This window comes from Lethenteron reissneri, chromosome 24, assembly GCF_015708825.2.
Source record: "Lethenteron reissneri isolate LAM-NWPU_2019-01 chromosome 24, ASM1570882v1, whole genome shotgun sequence".
Lineage (NCBI taxonomy): Eukaryota > Metazoa > Chordata > Hyperoartia > Petromyzontiformes > Petromyzontidae > Lethenteron > Lethenteron reissneri.
The window spans coordinates 5,462,026-5,480,585 of NC_083802.1; positions in this window are offsets into that span (position 1 = coordinate 5,462,026).

The following is an 18,560-nucleotide window of genomic DNA, read 5'->3' on the forward strand; positions in this document are numbered from 1 at the left end:
TTTCTGACGAAGTCGAGCCATCGGATGCTAAGAAAGCGTCTTTGGCATCGCAAGTCGAAGGACTGCTGCCCGGTGGATCACACACATGGTTGTGAAACTCCACTTGGGCATCTGAGATGCTACACCATGGCTTGCCAGGAGAAGGCGGTACAGCAAAAATGTGGATTCCCTCCCTGTTCATTCTGTATGGGATAGAGTGTTTCCCCTTCGCACGCTTGGGTTTTCTCCGGATGCTCCAGTTTCCTTCCACATGTAAACAATGTAGATTTGAAGTTTTCGTGACTGCAGGGATCCATACTCTTTGGTTCTTTCGGTAAAGTCGCGTAGGTATAAAATCAAATAAATTAAATCACGGCGTTTCGGGCGCAATTGTTTCTTGCTGTGGTTGTCCCACCTGATGACGGACGCTTGTGTTCTGCCCAAAACGTCGTGATTACATTTATTTTATTTTATACCTACGTGACTTTACCGAAAGAAACAAAGAGTATCTAAACAATGATTTATTGGCCGATAACACCTCTCTATGTAGAGGACCGCAGAGCTTGGGAAATTATTGGGTCACTGCCTGGCTGCAGCCTTCCCGCCTTGTCTCGGATTCCTGCCTGTGCCACTGAGTCGTTCTTTCTCTACGACAGTGTGGCGTCGTACAAGTATGAATAATAATAATCATTGCGAAGTTGGCGAGTTTCAAGCGTTTGTGTTGATGGAGCAGAGTTTGTGTGGACCCGCCTGGCCACTCGCCCGTGTGTCCCACTGGGAGGGCCACGCCTGAGTCCACGTGGCCCCGTCCAGCCGCGCATGGGTTCAGTGAACCCATCTGCGGCTCAATTTCGCGAGCCTAATGGCCTTTGTGTGTGTGTGTATGTACTGATGCAGTCTAACAAAGGACCGTGTATTACGTTAATTTATTTACGGCAGCCTAGTACAAACACATAGGGGCACACGCATTGCTCGTTATTGTTAACACTGCATGTTGAGATGTTGGCTGCTTGGGAAAAGTTAGGTGCTGTTGTTACAATAAGGCAATTCGGTGTTTTGTGTTGCGTTTTGCTGTCCTCCCCCCACACCGCCGATGAGCACGGTTGGCTACGTACGGTGCGAAAGAAGTTAATTGTGCATACATCTTCACCAGCGTTGTCACTGACCAGCGTGGTGAAGTATGGTCCACCAACCCCCCTTCCCTCACCCATGTCCGTAATGGTATCGGGAGGCCTTCAAACAGCAGCGGATTGGTAAACGGATGCGCGTGATATGGGGCCGTCCATAAATGACGTAACGCACCTGGGGGGGGGGGGGGGGTCAGACATTTGTGACGATGTGTGACGAGGGGGCGGGGGTTGAGAAATGTGACGTCACATCAAAATGCGCAACTTTAAATAAATATAGACAACACGTTCTACTTAATAAAATATACTTTTTAATAAATGATTTCTCCTACAACATCAGAGTGCAGCGCCACATTAAATACGCACTACAATGACAATACTTTAAAGCGATTTGAAGTGTGTTTTATATTTTTTAGGGGGGGGGGGAGAGCTTTGTGACGTCATATTTGAGGGGGGGGTCTGACTTTTTGTGACGCCGTGTGACGAGGGAGGGGGGTCAAAAATTGTCCAAAATCTCGTGACGTCATTTATGGACGGTCCATGTGTCCCTTATCGCGCAATAGACGATGCTGAATAAGTGAAACGCGCATCTTCGATTGCCCCCGTGCGTTGCCAGTGTGATGATACTACTGTAAGTCTTAAAATAACCGCGAGTTACAGGAATTTGCACCAAAGGTTACAACGTCTCCACGCTCCAGAAGTGGCGGCTCGCTTGGTGGTGTCCAGACTAAACCCTGCGCGTTGCTTAATTGCTATGTTGGGGGACCAGTCTGCATTTTACTAGAACTACATCGTCTGGTATAGCATTCGCTTCGCACAAACAAATTGTTTAAACGCCTTCGCGATATTAACCTGCTGATCTCGGCAAGGAGCAGAAACCATCACAGCAGCTACTTTCGGCTCATCATCATCATCGATCCAAGACGGTCAGCGCATCGCGCGCTTTCAATCTGAGCTTCTGCGGCCGTCTGGAACCATCTTCTAATATTAGGAAGCCACTGGAGCTATGCACTTTTACATATAGATTGTAAATGTTTTTTTTTAGAACTTATTTTTTGCGCTTAGTTTGTTCTGCTTCCCCCCGCACCTCCAATTAGCACGGTTGGCTGTGTGCGAAACAAAACAAGGTCAACAAACATACACCAAAACTACATTGGGGCACCTGCGTTGTGAACTTTGTGCAGAGTATCATCATCATCATCCATGATTGATCCACTGCTGGATGAAGGGTTCCCCAAGCCGGCGCCATCCTTCACGATCCTGCGATGTTCAGAATCCTGTCTCGACTCCTGCACGGCGAGCTGATTTCATCACAGCCTCGGGATGGGAAGCGTCAGTCGCTACCTTCTTTACCATTGGTCACTAACCCTTCTAGCGGAGTTTTTTTCGTGAACTGGTTGGGGTTTCTCTAGCCACTGATTTCGTGCAATGTTTTCATTCTCCTTGTGTACATCGTCTATCATCATATATCATCTTAATAATTCGTCGTCGTCTATCATCATCTTCCATCATAACTAAGATATGTTACTCCATTAATAGCATCGGCTTCCTCCCACGGTGCTTGTTTATGTCACTGTTAGACTGTTGTGGGGAGCGGTGGTGCAGCGGTTAGCGCTACGCTGCGCTGCGTTGCAAACCCAGTTACCCGAGTTTGATTTCCCGCTCACGGCCAACACCAGTGACGATTATCTTAACCCAGGGGTCGGGAACCTTTTTGACTGGGAGAGCCATAAAAGCCAAATATTTCTAAATATATTTCATTGAGAGCCATATAGTATTTTAACGTATAATAAATTAAATATGTCTTACTTTTAATGCGACTTCTGGTGCTGCATGATTTTGCTGATGGCCTTGCAGTCTGGTTCATACGTGGTGAGGTTGAGCTTCATGCAGGCGTGACCCGTGAAATTTATCTTCAAAACTAATTTCTGTTTACTTTAAAATGACACAGACTTATTAAGCAATATCACAAGTATTTTAAAATCAGTTCCAAACTGATTTTTTTTTATTTTTTCAACTCAAAATTGTCTGGGAGCCATATGCCGTCACCGAAAGAGCCATATATGGCTCGCGAGCCATAGGTTCCCGACCGCTGTCTTAACCGGTCCTGGGCGTCCCATAGGTTGACTCAGCCTCACATGAGTACCTTTTTTGCAATATTTTTTTCTGCAATATTTTGCTCTCTTTTCTTGGATTTTCTGTTTGCACTCAGTGACATATTCACTTTAAGATGTTTTTTTGTTCATGTTTTTGTTTTTTGTTTCTTGCGGTTGCACCCGATTCAAGAGCCGAATGGCTCACAGGGCTATACCTAATAAATGAACTTGAACTTGAACCTGGCGCGGTGTGTAAACACCGCCACTGTGAAGACAAAGGTGTCCGGAGGTGGTGCAGGCCACCCACCCCTTTGTGTGCCATGCCAGCCTTTGTAGGTGCTCGCTCAGAGTACTTGCCTCATCAGTCTGTTCTAGGCCATATCGGGGATCCATGTCTTTGTTAGACTACAAGATGCAGCTTACTTGCACTTGCGCCTAACTTTTTCTGGAGCTTCTTGCTCTTTTATTATATTTGCACAGTTTTAGATTCACGATGTTTTCATTTATGACCATTGAACGCCTTGTTTGTTATTTGTGCAATATTGCTTCGGCACCCTGTACTCGTTCTCTGCTATATTGTTGCTGCTGCTGCGCTCATGCACCACGGATCTCCCTTTGTCAAATAGCCAGGCAACGAACGAAACAAACTTAGAATAAACAAAACTTAAGCTATAATCTAGCATCACCATATTATACACTGTCATAAGAAATTGTGTCCATCATCATCTTCATCGTCGTCGTCGTCTATTTGACCGTGATTAGTTTGTCAAACATGTGGTTTAAACTATGTTTTACAGCCAGCCAAAGGCATTTACGAATGAAATCGTGGATAAGGGGATGGATGTAGTGCCTGATTTGCCCATCTCACTCACAGATCTCTGTGATTGAGACAATAGTTTAGTGCCTCTTAGCTACTATAAACGTAGTTGTTTTTTTGTTCAGCATCTTGATATGCAATTGTATTTAGACACAATACAGATACAATTTGCTGTTATTGTTCAAATGCACATATATCCCGAGAAGACAAGTCTCCTCTTATCTGCAACCCCCATCTGCGACGATTGTGGAGTTTCATGGTTGACATATGACTACAATTTACAGCAATTACTCATAACAGGATGAGGTGAGCACACAGTACTTTTTTGCGGTGTTGTTGGTGATCGCTGGCGACTAGCGGTGAAATCTTCATCCGTCAATCTCCATTCGCATCACCCTCCATCGTCCTCCGGTAATCTCTGTTGTAACCCACAGCTGTTACGCTATCCGCATTCATTTCCCGAGGTTTCTCGTAGTTTTTATTTTTCCTTACACCGCTCCGTGTCGGCACAATATACTGCGAGTGGCGTAGCTATTGAGTGTGGATGAGGTGGCGCCTGCCCCAGGACCCGTGGGATGGGATGGAGGGAGGAGGGGGGGGTACCCAGGTGCCAGGCCACGGAGAAGGGGGAAATTGGAACGGGAGTGCCAATTTCATTCCTTGCACCAGGGCCCGTATGTCAGTCATGCCGTGACACCGGTGCGCTGCGAATGTTTTGCATCACTGCCAAACCCTGGGTGCTACTCCATCGCCTCTCCAGGTAAAGCCATTTCAGTGGAAGTGAATGGCTATGGCAGCGGCAATAATTGACGACCATTACCCTCATCGTCCCCTTCATCATCGCCGTCGCCGTCGTCATTATCATCCATCACCGATGACAGCAGCAACATCAGCAGAGGCGGCCGAATGGTGAAGAAAAACGGAAATAACAGCCGTCGTTATCGTCACCCATCACCGTAATCATTGTCATTCATCATTATCTAGTATCCCCCGATTAATCGTTGACGTTATGGCGAATTCAGCAGGAGACTGCGGTGACTGCACAGCACCATCCACTGGTAGCATGAAAAATGTTGGATCTCTCAGTGCCCCCCCCCCCCCCCCCAAAAAAAAGGAGTCATGGAAAAGTGAGCCACAGATAAGAGGAGTTTTGATCTACCATCAAACAACTGCTCGAACTCGGGTTGACACTCTGGAATGTACATTGCAATATGTGGGTGTTTAGTATTGTCATCTGCATAGCAGTTTTGCGTAACTTTTGCTGAATGGACATGTTCAATAACGCATGGCACATTATTGTGGTTGTTAGCGCACTGCACTTCAAAACCGGCCTGGCGTAAGTTTGATTCCTGTCCGGTGGCTAACATCAGTGACGAGTGATATCTGAACTGGACCTATGCTGAGCCTCACGCACTTGCACAAGCCAGTGTGGTAACGTGTGCTCAAATAACCTGTCTGGCCTTCACTGTATGGGGAAACCTCAAATACAGCAGTAGATTAACAAAGGGCTATGAATTATTATGGAAATAATAGGACAGCTAAGAACAATATAGCCGATTTTAGATATACATATATATTTTTAAAAGCCAAGATATTCAAGGTCACCAGTCCAATGTGTTTTCGGCTTTTACCACGAGTTGTTTATCGTGATGTCCGATGTTTTCATTCCTGAAGAAGCTCCCAACATGTGGAGCGAAACATGGGACATCACGCCGAACTGCAAAAGATACAACTCTAAAACACATCGGAGAGCTATACAGCGCAGCAATGAAATCCTACAGAGTGGAATCAGAGAGCTACGTGTGGGGAATAATTACAGACACCACTGTGGCGAGATGTGAACTACCTTGCCTGGTATACAGGAGGTCGTGGGTTCGATCCCGAGCCTGACGCCTGCTGCTGTATATTTGGGGTTTGCGTGTTCTCCTCGTAGTCCCGTGGATTTTTCTCTGGGTCCTCCGGGTTTTCCCTCCAGATGTATAAACATGCGTTTAGATTATTCGTCTGCTGCTATAAAATTCCACATGATGATGAAAAGCGACTTTGTTGAGCTATCATTTGTGGTCAGGTCACTTCTGAAAACGAGCTATATACCTGATCAAATAAAATAAAAAATTCCGTTGTTGTGTGATACACAGTAATGAGACGTTTGAATTCATTAATAGATAATATAGAGTAAGAGAATTGTCATTAGTGTTTGCAAGGCCAAATTTTGAAAACCGCAGTAAATTTTTATAATGGGAAAAAAAAAATATCCCGTCACAAGATTTTACCGTAACATAGTTGACGGGTGTGTGGGGGGGGGGGGGGTGCGCATACTGCAAGCAGCTAAAGATAACTGTCAGCATTGATAAACATATCATGAGACATTAAAGAAAATGTGCGAGCACACAGCTACCCAGTAAACATTAAGAGTGAAAGCCATTAAAGTAACCAGTGGGCTTTTTTTCCCCACTGAATGCAACTAAAGGTTTCAAAGACTTTTGAGTAAACCGATGAAGGGACGGGCCACTTACTGAATGTGTGCGGATGCTCTTGATGTTGTTGAAAGGACTTGTCAGGATGCACTTTTGAACCAGTTGTGAGGCAGTTGTCACACATACAATTTCTTTTGTTGACATAACCTCCATGGCACAGTCGAGTAATGATGTTATGAGGCCCGAAAACAACTGCACTAGATATCCCTTGTAAAAACAACTCTTAGAGTCACTTTTCAATTTTTTCATGTACTATTTAGTATAATTTTCCACTTTAATTTTGTTTTCATGCTTTTTCAATTTAATTGCCAGATGACACAGCAATAATACAAGTTGAGTACTCTACCACGCTGTGGCAAAATTCAATTGTGATTGTCCTAAAGGAGACTCACCCCCACCACGCGAATGAGGAATTAACCATGACTGGCTTAGGACTGTATAAAATAAATGTTTCCTCTTTAAATGTTAAAGTTTATGCATTAAGTTAACACTGTTTAACATATGTAGTAAAGTTTTCCACGAAGAAATAAAATGCTTATAGTGATGTCCTTAACTCGGGGTCAACTCAGCCTACAGTGGTGGTCTTACTGAGAGACTGGGTACTACCATAGCAATGTGGAATTTCCACCACTGGCTTGAGACTGCCAACACAAAAATATTGCTGCCCCATTTCTTGTTGGAGCAGCAAGGCACATTAACTTTCGACTTTCTGCGTGGAACAGCCAAAACCTTTTGAATCATCATCTTTAACAGCCATCACAGTCTAATGTCAAGACTTGCTATTGTATATAGTGTCGACAGCCTTAATGAATTCATTTTAGATTTGAAGCTTTCGTGACTGCAAGGATTCATATTCTTAGGTTTTTTCGGTAAAGTCACGTAGGTAAAAAAATTAAAATTAATAAAAGTAAAATAAAATAAAAATCACGACGTTTCGGAGGCAACCCAAGCTTCCGTCTTCAGGTGGAACCGTCACAGCACGATAGCTGTATCAAGTGAGTCACTTGATACAGCTATCGTGCTGTGACGGAAGCTTCTGTTGCCTCCGAAACGTCGTGATTTTTATTTTATTTTTATTTTACTTTTATTAATTTAAAATTTTTACCTACGTGACTTTACCGAAAAAACCTAAGAATATTAATGAATTCAGTTATATAAAATATAACATGTTCATTGATGTTGTTTTACAGAGCCTTGTCAAGCCGCTGGTGAGTGAAGGCTTCACCATGCCGGGCCAGTCATGAGGGTTGTCTTATCGTACTCTGATCATACTTCGCCAAACTGTTCAGTGAGAATTGGTGAAGGGTTTTAAAGAGTACTCGCAATGACGTTAGCTGTCGTCAGGAATCATACCTAGGTTGGCTGGTTCATTTTAAAGTGCACTAACCACTCTGCCACTACTTCAAGGCTGTTTATTATTTACGAAGATATACATTATTTCATAACCAGATGTTAAATTACTGTTTATATAAAATGACTCAATGCATGTAATGAAAGCAATAAGCCATATCTGGTCCATGTTAACTAAACATTTTTTTAATCAATTTATTACACTGCTTGAATGAAAATTATTTTAAAAATGAATGATTTAAAATTCAATTCATGAATCATAAATATTGATACAATATTCATCATAATTTCCATCTTGTTACAGTATTCTCCAACTGACTCAGATTAACTCAATTCTCTGGTACTGAAAATGAAATAATTTTTCTCTCTTTAATCATCAGCAATGTGTCTCCCAAGTTTTAGGTCGAGAAGTTCTTCACATCAAATTAGAAGCTTGAAACAAGTTTATTATTAACAACTAGTTTCACTGAATACTATATATTACAGTAAAAAATGTCACTTTGGAAGATCCGCTGCCATTGGTATTGTATTTTTAAACAATAATATTGTAAACAAAGGCTGATGAACAGTTATACAAACAAGCAAGAACTGTACAAGTTGGATGTGGCATAGGATGAAACTATTTGCAATGCTCTGCGAGCCACAATGGAGCTGACTAATCTTTACGTTGTGGTGTGGCTACCTGTGCTGATCAACATCAGCTTTTAAGACCCTCCATTCATCTCACGGCATAAACAAATCGAATGTGCTCACCTATCATCCCATGGGGCTTTTCAGAACAATATCATAGAGCAACAATTGTTAAAGCAACCAAACTCTCAACCGGTTTCAACCATCATGATTGTGCTCATCAATTGGCCTGGAAAGAGGACGATAGACTTTAACGTTTGATGTTAATATTAATATTGGTCGCGAAACCGAACAATATTATCCATTATGAAGGTTGTTTAGTAACATATTGGCATGATTTGTTTACGTAACAAACCATGCTAATTTGATGTGTCGGATGGTGGTGGATTTAACGACATATGTATAGTTATGCGATCTAACCCAAAAAAAAACTCTATTATGGACCCCAAGAAACCCGATTCCTCATTTCCACTGCACAACCGAGCGATGCCGGAGCCATGCTGAGCTCGCCCGGAGAGCTCAAGGCGCCCCGTGGTTGTTTTTTTCCACTGAAGAATCCGAGCCATGCTGTCATCACACATTAATTGCATGTGACGTCAAATTCACACGTTCGAGTGTACTGATGCAATGTATCATTCAATTAATGAACTCTACCCCCTAGCTCTGCTTGGCCCCAAATAATATTCAGAGTTCCACGCGTTGGTTCTGGCTCAGCTGGACAAATAGCCAGTGGAAAACCACCCGTACCATGAGCGTTCCATGCTGGCATGGCTTGGATGTGCCAGTGGTATAAGAGATATCCCAGGCCTTCAAGTACTGTGCCTGAGACAATGCCCCCATTTTTTTAACCAGATCCAGGCCTGTTTGTAGAGTCACATTACATTTTCTTGGTATGAGTCAAAGTAGTTAAAACATTTCTATCGATATCTGCTCAAACTGAATATAGAGTGATTTGAAAAAGCAAATCTCAGAAAACTTTCAACACTCGCTGCCATGAAAATCCACCGCTTAGTCTGGCCACTGGCCATAGCGTACTAAACGCCGTGTCGCCTTTGGTGCCATCTCACTACCACGGCCATATCCACAGAGTTGTCATCTGTTGTCTGCAATGGCTGAATGACGATGTTCGACTGTCTTTGCCTTCTCTAAACTTGCACTGATGTACAATCATTGCAATTCCCTCAGCAACTATTGCTTCACCACTTGCAGGCAGCAGTGAGGTGGTGGTCTGATCCCCAAGATGTTCTCACCATTAAACAGTATTGGCCGTTCTCTAGGTCAGGTCAACAAAGACAAATATCCCCCGTATAGCCTTAACAGACTGTTGGGGCAAGTGCTGTTAGCGAGCACCTATGAACGCCGGCATGGCACACAAGGGGGTAAGTGACCAACACCACACCCTAGTGCCAATGTTTACACACCACACCAGGTACTCATTTGAGGCTGAGTCGACCTCGGGGAGGTCCAGGACCAGTTCATATAATCGTCACTGGTGTGATGGGGAATCGAGCCCGGGTCGTCGGGTTCGTAGCGCAGCGCGCTAACCACTACACAACCGCTCCCCATAGGTCAGGTCATGTCCTCTCACACAAGCACGTGTTTTGAAAAAGGAAATTTTGGCTGTGGTGTATTGCTCACCCTTCTACCACTTTGGCCCTTGGGTTACAAACAGCAGGAACACAAACATCTTTCAATAAATCAATGGTCGTATGATTTATTGTTTTCCCCAACGGTGTTGATGTAGAGGTAATTACAATATACGGTAAGCTGTGTTACTTTTTTACAATTAACAAGTTACATGTTTTACAATTTTGAGAACTTATGATAAGAAATTGCAGCACAATAGCCTTTAATTTGGGTAAATTACTGCAGATGAGGCCTATAGATTCCTTGCTGTAGTCGACACGTCTTCACTTAGTAATTCAAAGGCTTTTCTGCAAAAAAATATTGTGAGTGTTTGCATTCCCAGACACCCTTTGTGTAGTTTTAAGCATGCACAAAATAAGCCACTTCAGAATATATAATCACAGCCTTAAACAGGTCAAATTGTCGCATCGCTCAAGCTGATAACACCCCTCCGAGTATAGAAAGGGCACTTTCAAAAGTTCCAATCATCACAATTTGTATTAAACGATAAATGCCATACCTACTATAATCACCCAGGAAGGTCCTTAACGCTCGTGACGTCACTCCACATCAGCCCCCCTCATTAATATTCATGAGCAGGTGACGTCACTCCACATCGAACAGCCCCCTTCATTAATAATCATGAACAGGCGACTTCCTCCAAATGGACACCCCCCCCCCTCCATTAATAATAATTAGCGGGTGACGTCACTCCTCCTCCTCGGTGTCAACTGACAACCCTCACTACAAAGGCAGAACCCTCACGTCACGTGATCTCCGTAACGCTGTTGAGACATCAAAGTAAAAAGGACGTCATGATGAACAAGGGATTATAACCTTTAAATGAAATAGGTCTGTGTCACCGCGCCCTTACAAACTGCACACGCATTGATGCAATGAATATCTTGTCGCGGTCTGCTTTTCGCTTGCAAGTTTCAGATTTACTGCAATACACCCGTCCTTGGATAGGCAAAGGCTAGTATTTAAAGAATTATCGTGAAATCGGTTTTATAGAGACATTCATTGGAATGGGTGTGAGCAAAAAAAAATGGCATTATTTAAGCCATGATTAAATTTCGATTTAAAGCTTTCGTGACTGCAGGGATTCATCTTCTTGGTTCTTTCGGTAAGTCACGTAGAAGGGAAATAAAAAAATAATAAAAATAAAACATAATAAAATAAAATTCTCACGACGTTTCGGCCACAACGCAAGCAGCCGTCCTCAGGTGAAGAACAGGGCTGTCGGAAAGACAGCGTCCCAATGAGATTCGAATGAGATTCGGACGCTGTCTTTCCGACAGCCCTGTTCTTCACCTGAGGACGGCTGCTTGCGTTGTGGCCGAAACGTCGTGAGAATTAAATTTTTATTATGTTTTATTTTATTATTTTATTATTTCCCTTCTACGTGATTTTACCGAAAGAACCAAGAAGATAAGCCACGATTCCATTGAAAAAATACTGCACAAATGTAACAATCTCTCAGGGTTGTGTCGTTGTTTATGTATTGCCATATTTGTCCGTGTGTGCAATTGGATGCCTTGCCAACAGTGGATGAATAGGCGTGTGTGTAGCAGAGAGAACGGGTACGCTGATTGCGGTGCAGATTTGAAAGAAAAAAAAAACACTCTTCGGGGGTCATCTCGCAAACAGAGGGTGACTGCGTTAGGTGGAGGCCACTCTAGGGCAGGTGGCTACAGTCGCCTATGGCAGCAACGGCAGCAGCCCAGGACATGCTGAAACGAGCAACCACAGTCGAGCGATTCTATTGGACAATGAGCGGCACGACCGCTGTGCTCGCAACGTGATGGGGCTGTTTTCCAGCGATTGTCAGAGCTTTGTTTAAATCCCTAAAATAGCCATGTTTTCTGAATGGATGGAAACATCTGTAACGTACACTTTGTTGGCCTGTTTGAAAAGACGTTGCGGCCATATATAGACACTGTATAATATTTATTTGGCTCAACTCTACTCCTCCCTCCCTGCTCATTCTAAATCCCACCCCCATCGTCCCCCACCGCTCCAACCCCCCCCCCTCCATCACCCAAAGTGGCACGTGCACGCAATTTATTTGGCCGCACATTTGTCACGGAGTGTTTTTTTATCACAATCTCTTAAAAACAAACCGTGCCCCTTTTGGCAAGTGTGTGCGCCTACCGATGTTTCAGAGAATGCAGTTTGAGTCTTGCGAATGTTGTTGTCAAAATGCGAAATAGTGTTCCCTTTTTTGCCGTGGCTGTTTGAAGTGTAATAATGGAGATGAAAAAAATGTCACTTCGAGTATGCGATGTACAGTTGATAATTAACCTATTTATGAAACAAAAATATTGAGAAAATACGTCATCCGTGCAGTTTATAATAACTTCTTATTTTCCCTTCTTTATTATAAACAAATTCCACCATTAGTTACATACACACGAGTCACTTTTTTTCTTTCACTTGGGTATAAACATGCGGGCAGGGTGGCCACATTTTCCTACCCCCTCCCCCCCAAAATATTTTTTTCTTCCTCCCCTCCCCCCCCAGATAAAAATCCACACACAATCCATGGTCACTCTGTCCCGGTCCAAGCCTGACAACATTGCAGCCTCGCAGTGCGTCGAAGTGAGCCAACTTCACAGCAGGATGATGATGGTGCTTATGATGTTGTTATTCGAGACAACCCCCAATTCATCTTCTTGGTTCTTTCGGTAAAGTCACGTAGAAGGGAAGTCGAGGCGACAGAGTCATTCAGACTCGGTCGCCTCGACGGACCTGGTTTTCACCTGAGGACGGCTGCTTGCGTTGTGGCCGAAACGTCGTGAGAATTATTTTATTGTGTTTTATTTGTATTATTTTATTACTTCCCTACTTCCCTTCTACGTGACTTTACCGAAAGAACCAAGAAGATGAATCCCTGCAGTCACGAAAGCTTTCAATCGAAAAAACAAACCCCAATGTCAGGATAAACCCAAGTTTTCTTGATTTCCTGTGGCACTCTGGCACTGTGCACCTTCTATCTTGCAACACTGATTCATTTCCTCTCCCCACACTGAAGTTAGACAGACGGTGGGTTTAATGTCTTCGTCCCAGGTGCATTCCATGGACGAATGTTTGCTGGAACGTGGTCAAACGTGCTACAACCGTTTCACGAAAGATCTTCTCTAACAACACAAACTCGGGTCCGTTGTGTTCTTGCACTACGTTAGCAAACACTTAACATTTGAACTTGTGTTTTGTCGTATAAGTTACGAGACTTTTGAAAAAATGTCGCAAAAACTCACTTCAGTGGTGTTTTCATTGGAGGGCTCTAAGAGTATACATGGAAGGGCACTCAAAGGGCATTTCCTCTCACCTCTTTCTACATGATGCCCCACTCAGAGACAGCCTCCTGGGGTGACAGGGGAGGCGCTCAAGGTCAAATTAAAGAAGAGGTCATCACGGCCAATGCCGTTGATGCCACCGTATCTCGTCATCATTCTCTTCTTCTGCCAGATCCCAAGGGAGCTGCATTTGACACCTGACCTCCAAAGTCTGATCTAAGAGTATTCCACATACAGAATTGTACATTGAAGGAGTCGGGATGGGTGTCCCTCATATATTAGCGGGTGCCCCACTGCATAATGCACAGTCCAGTAGTAATATCACGGTTATTCATAATCATTAGCCATCACCCCTACTGGACGAAGGCCTACACAAGCCACCGCCATCTCTCAATGATCCGGTATTTTTTATTTACACGCTTTCATTTAACTCACTCTGTCTGTTGTTGTTGTTGTCGTATCCTCAAATCTTGTAACTCAATTTTAACCCACTTCCCAATGTGGTATCGACTGCAAACTTGGTGTAATTATGTCATACTGATGACAATACAATATTCTATCATTAAATTTGTTTTAACTATCTTTTTACACGCTTTCTATGAATACACTCTGTCTGTTGTTGTTGTCGTCGTATCCTTAAATCTTGTAACTCAATTTTAACCCACTTCCCAATGTAGTATCGACTGCAAACTTGGTATACTTATGTCATACTGATGACAGTATGACATAGTGACAAATTGGCACGTTCTGTTTACGTCACAACCCTTACTAGTTGGCTGTGTCGGGTGGTGGCGGGTATTAACGACACATTTATATATTTACGCGATCTAACCCAAAAATCTCTTATGATGGATTTCTGCACTGGCCCTTATATGGACATCTGTGGAAAAATATTTTCATAGCTCATCGCATTCCTCCAGTCTAATATAAAAATTCTGATTCTGATCCGACCGTGTCCTACCCATCTCATCTCTCCTTGCACACGAGCTGAAATCATCATTCCATATCCTTGCTGGACGTTCTCTCGCACACGATTAATTTCTTTGGCTGCCACTCCCATCACGCTTCTTGACCGTCTACCATCATCCCTGCTCGTGGCGTTCGCTGCCCTGCCTCAGCCCATCTACACATGCATGATGTCCCTGATCGAAAGCCAATTGAGATATGTTTAATGTAATGTTCATTTTATTTAACTAGGGATTTAGGGCGGTGCTAAATCTACAATTATTAATTTTTGGAGAAAAGCCGACACTGGCAATAAACCTACGGATGAAACTTCTGTAGCCTGTGCTCATGTGGTTGGTGCTACTAGTTGGGGAGCGGTGGCATGGCGCTTAGCGAATTTCGACCTGAGTTCGATTCATATTCACGGCCAACACAGTAACGATCATCTGAACCGGTTATGGGCCTCCCCTAAGTCGACTCAGCCTCAAATGAGTACCTGCTGCGATGTGTAAACATTGCCACTTGGGAGACAAAGACGGCCAGGCGTGGTTTGGCCACCTAACCCCTCGTGTGCCGTGCCGGCCTTCACAGGTGATCGCTAACAGCACTTGCCATAACAATCTGTTAATGCTATATGGAGATGAATGTGAATATTCACATTCATCTTTCTAATATTCACATTCATCTGTAGAGATTACTGCTGTTATTGTGGACATTATGTAGATGATAGGATGCGTTCTCCACCACTTATGTTTCACTGTCATCTATAGAAAGCCACGGATAAGAAAATTAATTCACTTTTTCTGGGTGATTGATCCATGAGTATAAGAGATAATAGCTGCAACTTCTGGGTTACACTTATCTGCACATGAGCGCAGATAATATAAAGGCTCGATGCGTGGATAATACGATTTCCAATTATGGGTTACAGATAATAGAATGAGTGGGTGATAGAAGGTTGGATAAGAATAATTCCATACGTTATTGCAGATTTACACACGCACATGAGTGAAGTTACAGTATTTACCTGTCCACCCTTGGACAAATAATTACAGTGTGTCTCTCTCATGCAACACCTCTCGTGCTAAAACAACGGTAGCAGTGCAGCCGTGCAAATTTGTGTCCTCATTTACAGCTTGCATTTTACCCAACCCGACGCGTCCTGCAAATCGACCAGCTCTGGTAAGCTCATTTATACTGCTGGGTGGACGGAGGATTTCTGTGACAGGACATTGACCTGGCGACCTCTAGATTGCAAGTTCGGTCTGCTAACCATTACACAATGTCAGTATCGATTCATGGAGGAAACGGACATGAAACCAGGTTGCCACCAGCAGAACAACGTTACAGTCAACATCTGTCTAGAATATGGATAGTGCAGCACCCATCTGCGCTGGCCACCCAGGGCGCAGACCAGATTGCTAGGATGACTCCTGTACTTCTTGATACGAATAATAATAATACTGATGAGAATTTACAGGCCCTTGTCAATCCACTGCCGAATGAAGAGCTCCCCACATCATGTCGGCCAAGGCAGTTGATTGACCACACTTCACCAAGCAGTTAACCCCTTGGTGAAGAAAACAGAGATGATATCAGGTTGCCACCGGCACAATAACGTTGAAGTCAACAATTGCCCCAAAATAGGGGGGACAGGACGGATTGGCAAAGGGGAGATGGAGGGAGATCTACTCCCGGTTTCAGACGTCACACACGCCGCTGACGTCCGATGTGGCTGGGAATTACAAAACCACTATCTTGTGCCATCGCTCCACTCCATTGGCGTGGTTACAATATTAATTGTTACCACTTTGTTATAATGGGACATGGCTTTGGCGATTTGGCAGTGGCTTCGCGAGCACAAATGAAATAAAAACTCGATACAATCATCAATCGCGCTGTGGCCTTAAAAGGAGGAATATTAAATAGGCAACGTTTTGGGCAATGGTTATGCTCATATCACATGCAATTGATGTGCTACGAAGAAGGTCCATTGCCTGAAACGTCACGAATTTTCTATATTTCTTTCCTGTCAAGGCGATGTTATTGACGAGTTTTTGTTGTTGTTATGACCGTGTCGATTGGCTGGGTGGTGCCAAAGTGAAGAGCATTTGACTCAGAATTTTGTGATTCAAAGCCCAATTTGGGGTGTAAACTCAACCAATGGTTTCTTTAATATTTAAAACGTTACCACATCGGAAAATGTACGTTCTCTACGTACATACATCACTTAATTTTCATCTATATGTAAACTACGTTTTACAACGTGACAAAAATGACTGGGCATAAAAAGAAAGCACGACTTTTTTTCAGACGACGATACTGTATTATAACAACAACGACAACAACCAAACAAGGCCCATACATCAAGAATCCATCTCCCCGGGCCCCCCATTACAGAGTGATGTGAACAACAGCACTACGATGGAAGATTCATGCAAGCACCCGCGCGCGTGCCACGTTCTAAGCCAATGCCCGTTGTGACCAGACAGTCGTTTCGTTTCGCGAAGTCGGGAAAGAGGGGTCAGGGGAGTCAAGCTGGGCAGCACGCGGAGACGCCTGCATTACGCCAGTCCCATTAACGCCACGTCGGATTTACGTGGCGCCTTTGCTTCACATCGCTCCCTGGTCCCTCCTGCTCATGCTGCGAGACGTTGGTGCTGTGGGACGTCACGTCATTATTAAATGTGTTATTATGTTAATATTATGATTTGCCGTTAGCGTGTTATTGGGGATTAAAGGTGCTTCGATTCACTTGATGAATTTAGATTCGCAAGGCTCATAATAGCGGCGTAGAATCTGACGTGTCAAAATCAATGCGTCGTTGTTTTTTTACGTGTGAAAATTATATATTAACGTTGTATTGAGGCTGGCGGAGTGAACATGATTGTGTAAACAAGGCAGGGAAATAATGACAAATCCTGCCAACAAGATGGAAAAAAACGAGGAAAAAATAGATTTGTACCATTGGAACCTCATTTGCCAGAAGAAAAAATATGATAATTGGTGTTTTACCCTTTTATCTGGCAACAAAACTGACACCTTTTTTTACAAGGAGTCATGTTTGCATAGACCACAATACCTGCAGTCGTAATGCAAACAAAAAACATAACTCTGATAATGTATGCACTGTCCTTGAAGTTGATTGGTCCACACCCGAGACAGCTTTCCTTAGAGCCTAGTCTCACATGGTGTTGTACCAGATGACGCCATCAGAGTATGAGAGCTCGGGGTAAGCATTTACACCATTGGAACCTCATTTGACAAAAAAAAGGTTAAAAAACAATTATCATATTTTTTCTTCTGGACCAATCAACTTCAAGCACAGTGCATACATTATCAGAGTTATGTTTTTTGTTTGCATTACGACTGCAGGTATTGTGGTCTATGCAAACATGACTCCTTGTAAAAAAAAAAGTGTCAGTTTTGTTGCCAGATAAAAGGGTAAAAATACAATTATAACGGATTTGTATTTATTAGCTCTTCAATTGGATCACCGTCCTGCATCGTGACAAGTCATTGAACTGTTGGGTGGAGGGCAAAGTTGTTATTCTCGCATTACATTTTATTCGAGGCTTTACATATTTACTTATTAGCTATATTTAAGTTAATATAAATATACCGCATCAACATTTGCTGAGTGGATCAATGCAAATATTCGAGTAAGGGAAAGAAGATATCCTCTGACTGAAGGTCAATTTCTCCAATGCAGTTATACTCATAGATGACCGGGCCTATTATTTACCCTGGTTAAATGCTCCAACTATTCTTCTTCTTTTGCCTGAACACTGCGGCCCCCTAAAATCAGAGACATTAATTCAACTGAATGAGTGGCGCATTTGTGTATTCCCCATCCAGTGGAGCCGCGTCATCTCTTGCGGGTGCCTCGGGTTCCAATCGCTCTCAAAGCGCCGACTCTGCTCTCTAAAACGCTTGGCTTCCGCCCGCCTCTCGGTCAAGGTCAATTTTTAGATCGCAACTGACAGCTATCATTAGTTATTCACAAATACTTAAGCATCACAGTTGTGAAAAGCCATTCAAATTATATCGCATGTGCAAGAGAATGTAGGGAAAAGGAATATGTCGTGTTGGGCATGTACATCGGAATAAGAATCTTTATTTAGACTGGAGGAATCCGATGAGCTATGAAGCACTTTTTCACAGACATCCACTAAACAAAAATAAACATTTTTTGTATATTACTAGGTATTGCC